At 49.5% G+C, this 12,103-nt stretch overlaps 1 long non-coding RNA gene across 1 annotated transcript in view; it reads left to right on the plus strand.

Annotated features, from left to right (window-relative positions):
* The window catches only part of LOC130681491 (uncharacterized), an 83,426-nt gene extending 71,526 nt beyond the window's left edge, over nt 1-11,900 (plus strand). The window contains exon 3 of the long non-coding RNA XR_008994680.1: nt 11,489-11,900. This is a non-coding gene — a long non-coding RNA (uncharacterized LOC130681491). The remainder of the gene's footprint in view (nt 1-11,488) is intronic.
* The last annotated feature ends 203 nt before the right edge of the window (nt 11,901-12,103 follow it).

Below are 12,103 nucleotides of genomic sequence, written 5' to 3' on the forward strand. Positions count from 1 at the left end.
GTGGTCTGGGAGCAAGCCCCGTGCGGCGAGCACCATTTCTGTTCCCTCCTCTCAGGACCAGGCTTCGTCTCCTGCTGAAAGTGCAAGGGCTGCCCAGTGCAGACGCCGGTTACTGTAGAAGTTAAAAAAAAAACAAAACAGAACACAATGTATATTTTGACTCAAATAAAAAGGAAATGATATTGTTGGGCAGCCTCGCTATTCAGAAACAAAGCTGTTTCATCATGCTTTGATTAAAGGTAAGGTGCCTTCTTCATCTAGCACCATCCACTGAGCAGCTGGACAAATCCCAGTTTGCAAAATTATTGCCGAATGCTGTGGAGTTGCCCTTACCATCCTGGTTCTTACAGTTTGGTTGGGACAGATGGATGTTTGGGAAATTACTTTGCTTCACTGAATGTTGCAGGCCCTGGGACTTGTGTGTGATTATTACCAAAACCACCACTAACGAACACTTTTCCAAATTATGTCTCACTCCCCTGAGCCCATTCTTCACAACGTCTGCTTAGCCATACTGGTCCTGATCACTCCCTTTGTCACCTGACTTGCAGACGAGTGCCTGGTCTCCTTTGATATACTGCACGTGACATCCTAACAAACCCTTCCTTTTAATCAAAGGAATCAGACACACGCCACCGTCAGAAGCCGGGTGGGGTGAACACAGAGCAGATGCGTTCCTGCAGGTCAGATGGAAGGAGTGCATTTGGAACATCCACTTGGCATAATCTTTAAATTAACCCTAGGATCTAATTCTAAAATAAAACTCCACAATTTTCACAGGGCAGAGACATTGAAGCCAGCAACTTTTAACAGCAGCTTGAAAGCAGAAGTCCTGAGCTGACTTTTCATATATCCACTTGGAAGTGTAAAAATTATTGGGCCACAGGGTCTCGCCCTTTGAATTATCTAAAGGAAAAATGCTTTCACATTAACATCACACTAGGGATATGTATGTACGGGTTTAAAAAAAGCAGCCTTGTAGATAAAGGCAATTATACTACTTGTCCTTACATATTCATTTTGAAAAATCTCATTACCAGATATATGTCCACAGCATGACAAAATGAGCTAGTGTTATTCTCCTAATAATTCTGCAGGGCTGTTTTCTTTCAAAGGGGAATAGGTGCTCAACAAAGGGTCTGCATTGATGGACATGCTCAAGAAGTGCTGGGGTGAGATGCAGGTGGTGAGTCAGAGGTTGGACTGATCATCTAGCAAGGGCCCTAAAAAGGCTGAGATGTCTGAGGCCCTGTGTCTGACACACGTACCCTTTTTCTCTACTCGACTCCAGGCTGCTGTGTGTGGCCCAGGAAAGGCCATGCCAGACGTGGCTATCAGGGTCCACTACCTCCCGCCCCACTGTGGTCTGCCTGCTCGGGACCCCGGTTCTGCCTGCCAAACCTCTTCATAGCAGACCCCTATCCGGCCCTGGACTGGAAGACTGCCCACCTTTCCTGGCAAATGCCACCTGCTCCCTCCAGCCCCTCCCTTTTGGCCATCAATGCCATTTCTGGAAAAGGGAGAGACCAATCGAACTGCTTTCCTAAAATTCCTCTCCCTTTCCCTCAAACAGGCCCCTTATTTCCATTTGCACTTTTAGGAGGCAGAGTAAAAAACTAGAAAGACTATATTTTTTGCTTGTATGATATGAATCCCAGCTCTGCCACTTACTGCCCAGTCACCTTGAGAAAGTTGGTTAGTCTCTCTGAGCGTCTGTAGTAATCCTGTTATTATGCATGTGGTCAAGGTGTACTGAGCTTTACTGCATGTCAGGTGCTATGCCAGGTTGAGGGGATGTGATGGTGAATAAGACACCCCGTCTGTCCCCAAGGAGCTGTAACCCAGGGGGGGAGATGGAATAAACAGGAAGTAACAGGAAGGTGTGGGTGGCAGCTGGGTCACTGTAGGGTACAAGATAGAAGAGAGCACACAGGGGGGCACCCCAGCCTCGTCTTCTCTGAGGAGGCGACTTCTGCTGAGAATGAAGGGTCAGTGTTAGTCAGACAGAGGCAGGGGTGCAGCAGAGCAGAGAGAAGGCAGGGAGTCCAGGACACTGCAGGCTGTCCGCTGTGGCTGCAGCTGGGAGCTGGGGAGGGGGCGTGGCAGGTGGGCAGGGAAGACGCGAGGAGTGAGGCTGGTAAGGCAGTCAGGGACCAGAGCCTGGGGGCCCTTCAGCCTCAAAATCAGGGTGTTGGGCTTGAGGGATCTTGCGGGGGATGAGAGGTCTTGATTCCCCCCTTTCTCTGTCCTGCCTCACCCACTTCCACAGCGAATCCTGCTGCTCTGCTTCCAAAGCACACCCCAGGTCCTCCCCCTGCATACCTACTGCCCCTTCCTCCCGCTTGTGTCGGTGGCACACGTGGGGGATGACGCTGGTCTGAACTAGAGCAGTTGCAGTGGGTATGTGGTAAAGGGCACCCATCTGAGTGGTAATTTTAGAGTGCTAATCCTCTAATCCCGAGCTAGGCACTGGGCACACAAAGATGAGGAAGACCAGACGCAGTCCCTGCGCTGGGACGTCACCTCCTTTGGAGGAGACAGAAATTAATCAAAACATCACACAAGCAAACATGAAGTTGCAACGGGGATGAGTGTCAGGAAGGACTTGCCAGGAACATGTGTCCACTCAGAGCTTTTCGTGGGAGGATGTATCCTTCGCAAGACAGTCAGGAGCCGCTGTTCTTGGGAGGTCCTGCTGGGGCTGAAATCTCAGAATGAGCAGCAGCTCCCTGAGCCCAAAGGGACGGGTGCCGTTCCGGTAGTGGGGTGGGGTGGTGGGCTTGGGGGGCAGAGGGCTGGGAGGAGGGCGAGGAGAGGGGGCTGTGGTGCAGGACCGGGCTGCAGGAAGAGGGGAGGCTGTCAGTCTTCGTGGGCCACCTGGAGGGCCCCTGTCCTCCGCCAAGGGGCCACGAGCAGTCCTGCAGGTGTCAGGGTGGCTGGCAGATGTGGTGGAGGCAGACCAGTATGTGGAGAGGCATGCTCTGTGCCCCAGGGAGACTGCTTCGGGGTGCAGGCTGGGGCCCAGGGGGTGCAGGGAGGTTGCCGCTGGTATAGTCCAGGGAAGAGTCATGGAGGCTTGGAATAGCGATCTAATGCTGGAGTTGGAGAATGCAGAAGAAGTGGAGAGAAATGAGGCAAAATCAGCAGGATGTGGTGATGGAGAGAAGTGTCCAGAACACCTCCGGGAAGTGGCGCATGGCGCTGTCCAGGTCCTGTGGTCTGGAGCTCAGGGCCCGGCTACACCTCGCTGCCGGGTCAGTTGGGAAACGCTGTCACTACCTCTGCGGTCGTGTGTTCTGTCAAAATCAGGAAGCTCTGTCCCTACAAGGAAGCGGGAGAGAACGGGTGATGGGGGGCAAGGGGCATGCTCTGCCGGGGAGGCAGACCTGGGCCTCGTCAGGGACAAACTAAACCACACCAAAATGTGCTCCTCAGAGACTTTGACGGGCTCCCCTGGAGAGAGGCAGAACCCGAAGCCCGAGGGTCAGGCCTGGAGAAGGGCCTTCACACTTGGAAGACGCCTGGTCTCGGCCTGGCCTTCTGATTTCCTTCCTGCCCCAGCCCAGTTTCTCCAGTATTTGAGCCGACTGGTGGTGGGTTTCTCCAGTGAAGGTGGTTAAGGAAAAGACACCATTAGAGCAGAGAGGACGCAGAGGCATCTGTGATGAAGCTACCTGGGTTTCTGGCAGTGGTGGGCTGTTAACCCCACCAGCCGGCTGCCGCGAGGGGCAGGTGGGCTCCACTGAGTGCCGTGCAGACCCCAGCTCCCTGGGCTGCCCCTCCTGGGCCTGCAGAGCCCTGACCTTTCGGTCACAGGCGATACTTCACTAAGCAGCATTCAATGTGACCTTCAGCTTAGCAATGACAGCGGAAGATACTAAAGCGAGCCTTAATATTTTGAGGACAGATGATCGTCATAAGGAATATTTCAGGAGCCCACAAAATAAAAGCAACCTTAAGTTCAAAATAAAATAAATCCTCACAATATTTAAGGATACATCTTACATGATACACATACCATTTTATACCCCATACCTTAGTTATTTGTATATATACCTTCATTTCTTTTCTCTCATTGATCTATTAGGGTGACTGACAGTAAATGTGAATTGAACAGTTTTCCAGAGAGAGAATGCCAGAATGCTCAGAGATATGACCTGGTTGCTAAGACTGGAACATACAGAATGTGCCATGGAGAAGAATGGAAGAAAGGGAAAGAAATGGTAGGAGAAATGGAAAGAGAAGCAGCTGACCTAGCATGAAGGGCTTTGCTAAATTCACTTGGTATGATAACCACATTAGCTGCTACGTATATATCCTTTTAAAATCTCGAAGCAAAAAATTGAGGAACCAACTCCTACCATCTGGAAGCACTTCTAGGTTGTAAAATTATTCCAAGAAGAGAAAAAATGATTTTCTACTGTAGCAAAATGTTCTGAAGGTTCCAAACAGTGCTGGAACCGCAAAAACCTGTCTGAATTTAAGAACTATCTCAACGACTTAAAACACCTCTTCAGAAAGGAAGGAGTGAGCAGAGATAGGACAACAGCATTCATTATTCTCACTTCAGAAGCTCCGTGCTGACGCCGCTGTCCTGTGGCGGCATCGTGAGGGGCTGTCTGGTCAGCATCTCTGTGGGACTAAAATCGCAAACCAATGAATACAAGCTCTCAACGCTCAGTCGTTTTGTTGTAGACAGGATGACACCTGCAGCTTTGTGGTGGAGGGGAAGACCCAAGCATACCTAGGAGAAAGCAACATACATTTTCCAGAAGACCACAGTCAATAGTGGGAAATGCCTGCCGGCAGGAAGCTTTTAAATTACTGAGGCCATTAGACATAGCAGACATGATGTGAGCAGACATCTTTTAGCATCAAAACATGAATGGATAATGGAATCTAACGGAAGGGTCAATGAGGCAGACAATTTGCAGATACAGGGAGGTGGACAGATACCTGGGGAGACAGTTGAATGCTGGGATCACACCTCACCCAGGTTTTTCCAAGAGCTTTGAGTTGGGAGTGAACAGATTGGCTATAAAGTGTAGCAGTTGTGAAGTATTTGACATCTTTTGTAAGATTTCAGTTCACGACAGTGGTTCTCAACTAGAGGCTCTTTGGCTGCCGAGAGAACAGTTGGCTCTCGAGGCATTTCTGGTGGTCACACTGAACACCCTGCAATGGCCAGGACCCCTCCCACTCCCTGTCACAACAGAGCCATCCGGCCACAATGTCAGCAGTGTCAAGGCTGAGAAACCCTGGCACCCGAGAAAAACCGCAGGGAAGATAAAAACGAGGCAATAACCCCCAGCTCCTTGAAATCGGATGTGCGCCCCGCACGTGAAGTTGGACTCTCTGAAGGATGAGGGCGGGAAGCCGTGTGCATGCTGTGAATCTTGCCTTTGAGACTGGGAATCTCAGGCGGTCCTTGCAGCTGAATTAACGTGGCTCATGTCGGTCACACTCTGATGCTCGCTGGCTCTGATACAGTCACGTACTTTTGAGAAACCCAAGTGCACAGTAAAGTAATAGAGAAAAATGTATTAAGAAAACAAACAGAATGTTGTTGTCACTGGGCTACTACGAATCTCTCGGGTCCAGGTTCAAAAGCAGACGGGAAGTGATGAGAGCCAGGCTACTTCATTGTCCAGATTCCAAGACTGGAATTAATCTACAGAATAATTTGGAGAAAATTAAAACCTTGACAGTAATGTGTGCCAATGTGTGACTTTGGTGTGGACTTGGTTTACACTCTGACCCTTCGAATTTCTCTCCCACAACAAGCGCATATATGTATGAACGTTTATGTATATATGTTGAACAGCCCTACTCAGTAGGAATTTCTTTACTCTTCTTCCATTGAGCTGAAAACTAAATCCAACCATCAGCCCCGCCGTCCTGGCTCAGAAGTGGGGATATTAGGTGTAGAAGCTGATTCTGCGAAGAGTGAGCAATGAGGGCGACTGGGAGGGAGGCGCGGGTCCTCCGTCCTTGCGAGCAGTACGGGCTGTGGCTCTCGTGTGATGGTCCCACGTGGCTCATGGCACTGGTGGGACAGGGGTGGTTAGAAGAGGCGGCAGTGTCCAGAGCTAGTGCTAGGGAATTCTGGGGGAGAGAGAAGTGACTGGTTATTTGAGAAAGCTGATAAAAAAATAAAGTGGACGCCTCAGGCAGATGCATCCCATGTAAATGTACCCTCCCCAAAGGAGCGCTCAGGGCTGGCTGAGCCTTTGGGTCCGAAGGGTAAACAGCCTTTCACTTCTCAGGACTGGTCCCGTGTGTGGCTGTTTCATGGGAGCAGAAAGGATCAGCAATGATAACAGCTACTGTGTGTTGGGCACTCAGTCTGTGCCAGGCCCAGTACTGCCATTTTACAGAAATTTCCTTTTCACAGCAACCTTTAAGGACAGGTAATTTAGCTACATTTTACAGATGCAGAAATGAAGTATCTGAACGGTGAGCTGCGCCAGGACCACATGGTCAGCAAACGGAAGACGGCTCGCTCTGACCTCCACACCTCCTGGTCCCTCTGCCGGGCACTGATGTATATTCACTGTTAAGTCTCACAGTCTCAGTGCCCCCGAGGCGTCGTCATCCTGGGGGAAGCCCTGCTGATGTCTAATTTACCTTCTTGGCAACTTCTCTTCCCTATAAATCTAGACCAGGGCCAGGGTGAGCTGCTCTGTCAGATTGTCTCCGCTATGCCTTAATTAGCTCAATGGAGATGGAGCCCTGTGGCCATGAGGCCTGGAAATTAGGCTTGGGAAAATCCCTGGTGGTGTTTAGGCCATTATTACTCACTCTGGGCTTGCTCCTGGGCTTTTAAGTGCATTAGAGCACTCTGCATCGACTTCATGGGCTGCTCCATGCCGGCGGGCTTGTCAAATTACCTCTCATTTGTACATCTCACCTGATGTTGTTGAAGCACTTTCCTGGCATCGGGAGCTGCCCGTTCATCCTGAGGGATCCAGGGACTGGGCCTAGTTTCAGATGGGGAACCTGAGACCTGCCTGTATTGAATGAGTGTCTATTTGGTCTCCTTTAAACGCTTAATGTTTACAACTGGAGTAGTTTTTTCAGGAGGCCGGAACTGAAGGTTCAATCTAGCAGTTTAATGAGCCTCTGAGTGAGGCTACATTGGGGTGTCAAAGTGAGGCAGAGGGAACAGAATCACTATTGAATATGGGCCCCACAGGCCGTGCAAAGGAGTGTCTTGGATTCGGGACAGACGGCCATTGCCTCTGGATTCACCAGCTGGAGGCCCACAGTCACACAGCTTCTGTGGACTCAGTGGAAGTGGTTCGGCAGAGGCCGCCTGGGCGACGGCAGAGCCAAGACAGACCCGTAGCCTGGAGACTTCACCTTCGATCAAGGCTGCCTCTCTGCTTGGGGGAGATGGGAGGGAAAGGAGCACCTGTCCGTCCTCCAGGCACCTACCACGTGCTAGTTTGGCACTAGACAGATGGCACGGGGCTGGTTAGAATCTGGAGATGTGCCAGCAGGCAGAAAGAATCTCAGCACGATTCAGTCAGGTTTGGTTGCTGCGTGTTACAAGGGACACCTTGAAGTCAACAAACTTCTAGAAGCCAGTGATCCAGGGAAGACAGTGCTTTTGTACCCAATTTGAAAACATTGGAACGTGGAAGCTGAAATCTTGTCATGTTTTTCTGACTTTCTCTTTTGGGGAATATAGTTAAATCATGGCACAAGGAGAGGGATAATTAAAAAGAACTTGTGGATTTTATTCCATCACTCTAGAACCCCTAGATTAGGTATCATCTAAACGAGAATTTCACATATTTCTGTCAATGCTGCATTTCATGTGATGAATTCTTTTCTTAGAACTCAAAAGCAGGGTGACATCAGGAAAAGTTTTAAATTTATGAAGCTCATTTCTTACCCCTTACTTCCCTCTCTGAACTACTGTTTGATTTTCCACCATTTCTAGGACTCTCTGCTCAATTCATCTACAAAGAAGAAAAGGAAGCAACTTTCTTCCTTTTTTAGGGAATTAATAGCATAACAACAATGAATGAAATGTGAAACCGCCATCAGGAGCATGTACAGTTGAAAAGAGGGTCCAGGGTCCTTCTGGGTTTCTGAGCCCCCCGGTCAGTGTCTGCCTCGTCCGCCATGCCAGCGGGTCTGCTCAGGCGGCACTTTGGAAGGCCAGGAAGCGGGAGCTTGTGGTGGGAGCTCTGGTTTGCTTGAAATTAGCAAGACCAGCGTTACTGGGGGGCAGCCTCTTCAGTCAAGAGTGAGCCCTTGATGCCACCTGAACCCATCATCCTTTACCGTCCTCCTGGCCTCAAGTGATTGGCCTACCGACAGAGACTTGAATCATGGCGGACCAATCAGAGTCCTTCCGTGGGGCAGCAAGGCTGCTAGTGGCCATGTTTCCAGCCCCTTCGGGAAGCTTTGCGGAGAGAAGGAAGCCAGCAACCGGGAGAATCATGAAGATTGAAGGTGAGGCAGAATCTGTGATTCCCTGGTGCAAACAGACCTTCAGGGCCGTATTAGCTAATTTGCGGGGCCCGTCGTAACAAAGTTCCAGAGACTGGGGGCTTAAACAACAGGAATTTGCTTTCTCACAGTCCTGGAGGCTGGAAGTCCAAGATAAAGATGTTAGCGGATCCGATTTCTTCTGAGGCCACTCTCTGTGCTTTGGTAAATGCTACCTTCTTCCTGTGTCTTCACATGACCTTCCTTCTGTGCATGTCTGTGTCTAAATGTCCTCTTCTTATAAGGACACCAGTCATACTAGGTTAGAGCTCACCCTGATTTCGTTATAACTGAATTCCCTCTTTAAAGACCCTACCTCCAAATACTGTCACGTTCTGGGGTACTGGGGATTGAGACCTCAATGTATGAGTTATGGGGACACCATTCAGCCCGTGACAAGGGCCTCACGACAAAGCAGAGCGTGCACGCTCCCGCCCACACGCCAGCCTTTCTGCGGCACTCCAAAAGACCAGGGGCTGCCACGAATGGTGTCTTTTATTCTTAGTATATTTTCACTTGGATATTGTTGGAATGTAGGATTTTCAGGATCTTGCCATGTTAGGTATGGAAATCCATTGCTTGTGATGTAAGTTGCAGATATTTTCCCAGTTTGTCACAATCCGTCCTTTTACTTTGTTCATTTTCTAAAGTGCACAGTTAAAAAAAACTATTTTTCCTGGATTTTGAGTGGTAGTTGAGTTCTCTTTCATGATAGAAATCAGTATGAATAAATGGCAGAGAATGTAGGGAGACTGGTGTAGCTGGGGTCTCAGAATACCAGATGGGGGGAAGTCATGGTTGAACCAAGTAAGTCTCTTGGGCCTCAATTTCCCTTCTCCCAGGAAAGACGTTTTCCTTCCCACCCACCTGCCTGTCTCCAAGCCCACACTAAGAATAACGTTTGAAAAAATAGCTCTAAACTTTCCAGGGCCTGTATGTTTCTACCCAGGAACATACAGGAAATCTGGGGGGGGAAAAACCCAAATAAGAATATAGTTAACAACATGCTAAACTTCTCTAGTTTCCTGTTCAGGTTAGTGTGGCCCTGAATGCAGATCCTATAATGTCAGTGGTGGGGCGATGGAGGTGGGGACTGAGACTTGGAAAATCATTAGCTGCCGTCCTGCGTGCTGCCTGGGGTTGTGAGGTCCGAGCAGAACTGGCAGCGGTACCCTGCTCTCCGAGGTAGCTCAGCCTGAGGAGGAACATTGATTCTGACCACAGCCATCCCTGCTTCAAAAGTTATTTCATGTTTGAAAGACATGATACAGTTGATGAAAGAAGATAAAAATATCTCTACGTGATATGACAGTGTTCGTGAAACTGTGTCCTTAAAAACGGAGTTTTTGGGATTGCTGTTGTCTCTGGAACAGTCTCTTGGGAGGGGTCTGGACATTTACCCCAAGAGGCCGCCTCATTTCTGAAGCTCCTTCAGACTCATTGATGTCTCTTCAATAATGTCTGCACTTTGTGAGGGTGAAGCAGAATTCAGAAACTGTCAAAGGCCCTTGCAGACAGGCAGAGAGAGGTCAGCTTTGCTCCTCTGGAGTGGCAGAGGTGGGCTGAGGGTCGAGTTCATGGAACTTGAGCCTCAAAGCCCCTCACTTGTGGGGGCCCCTTCCTATGATCAGCAGGTTCCCCTCGAGACCTCGGGGAGAGAGCAGCCTCCCCAGCGCACCTCTGCTCCAAGAGCTGCCTGAGCAGGATGCGTCCTCTCCACGAGCCAAGGCCCAGGGACGGCCTGCTTCCTGGGGAGGAGGCCACCCCCACGACCCCCACCTAGCACCCAGCAGACCCAGGCCCCCGCTCCAAGCTACTGAGAAGGCTGGGGTGCCACTACAGAAGGGGGCATTAATGAGAGGCTTGGAAGCTGCAGGAGACTATTTCCAACTATTAGTACTAAAAACATACCTTCCTATCAAGCTTGTTAGAGGGAAGACTGAATTACTTTTCTATTCTCTTGGTAGAAAACAGTATCTCAAGATCAATGCCATAGGCAGAGGCCTTCAAAGTCAGAGTATGAGGCCAAAAAGGGCAAGAAAACAATGTATAATAAGGTTGGCATTGAACAACTAATGGATGATAATGATGATATAAGTAATTTTTCTAAATTTTGACATTGTATGAATGATCCCTTTGTTGCCTCTCAGCGCTTCCCCAGGGACCCTGGGAAGGAGCAGGAAAAGACAGGGATCAGAATCTCTGGGGTAGACATAAAGTACATCTTCCACTTCAGTCAGTGATGGGCTAAGCTGCCCTTGGAGAAGGGCTCGAAAAGCTGGACAAAATGTAAAGTCTTCTTGAGGCGTGAAAGACCCAAAATGAGCAGTGGACAATGACAGTGCTAAGATCTTGGAGGCAAAGGAAAACTCAAATTTTATGAGCCTAGTATTCAAGGCCACTCTACTCTGGGAGATCTGCCTACACCGGAAGAGGCAGTTTGGGAAGGGGGAGGCTGAGCGCTCGGCCGCGTCAAGGGCAGGAAGGTCATTGCGGAATCATGTCACTTTTGCCTGGCAATGTCTCTGTAGTTCATTCATTTTTACCTCCCAGAACCACCCTGGCTCAACCACCTGGTGCCTGAACTGCTGCCTCCACACCAGCCCTTCAGATCTGTCCTCCACACCAATGCTTCTCCCCAGATGCAGCCCGCAGGACTGGGCCACTCATCTGCCTAGTGTTTTAAAAAAATTCTCTTTCTCATATTTTTAGGGTCTAGAGCCAGATCTTTAACCAGAACCTACAATGTCCTGTAGAGTCTGGCCCCAACTACTGCTCCAGCATCATTTCACACCATACTTTTGACTTTGTGGTCTGGCGCCCTGATTTCTGTCTCAGCTCTCTGTCTTCTGCTGTCCTGGGACCTTTGCACATGCTCTCCTTTCTGTCTGGACTGCTCTTCCCAGTCTCCTTGCCTCAGATCTTAGCTCTATTGTGGATAAATTGATAAAAAGGGAAGAGTTAATGTTCTCTCTTATCTTACCAGCGTCCCATGGATGTGAGAACTATGAGGACAAATCCAGGACACCGCCGTCCACTTGATGCAGCCTATTTTGAAGAGCTGTAAAAAGGGGAGTGCTGAGAGCTGGAGTTCCATGTACCAGGTGCCACCACCTAGAAGACAGTAAACATCTGAAGTTGGCCTCTCCTTCTCTTGGGAGAGGTGTGTGTTCTCTCTGGAAGCCAGTGACTGTTGCTCATGAGTTGCTTCTCCTGCCCAGCTCATCAGCGCTGTCTGAATGCTCATCACCCCATCTGAATTGTATCACGTTCACATATCAGGTTGCACAATGTGGATATAGAGGAATGCGGCAGGAATTCTGATGGGGGCGCCTCCCATGGAATGTCAAGCAAGAAAATGACCTCATCAATTACACTAATTAATTAAACACTCCTCGCCTGTTGTTCAGCTCTTGGGATCTGGTTCATTGGGATGGATTTGGGATGAGGAGGGAATTGGGAGCAAACTTCATAGGTAGCAAGGGTTCATCGCATATGATCTTTGGGAAAGTTTCCCTCTTTGAGAACCTGTGCTCGTGCTGGGATGTGGCTGCCGTTTTTAGTAGGAGGGTCACACCGTGGCCAACAAAGCTCTCCAGGC

The sequence above is a fragment of the Manis pentadactyla genome, chromosome 18 (assembly GCF_030020395.1).
Source record: "Manis pentadactyla isolate mManPen7 chromosome 18, mManPen7.hap1, whole genome shotgun sequence".
Taxonomy (NCBI): Eukaryota; Metazoa; Chordata; class Mammalia; order Pholidota; family Manidae; genus Manis; species Manis pentadactyla.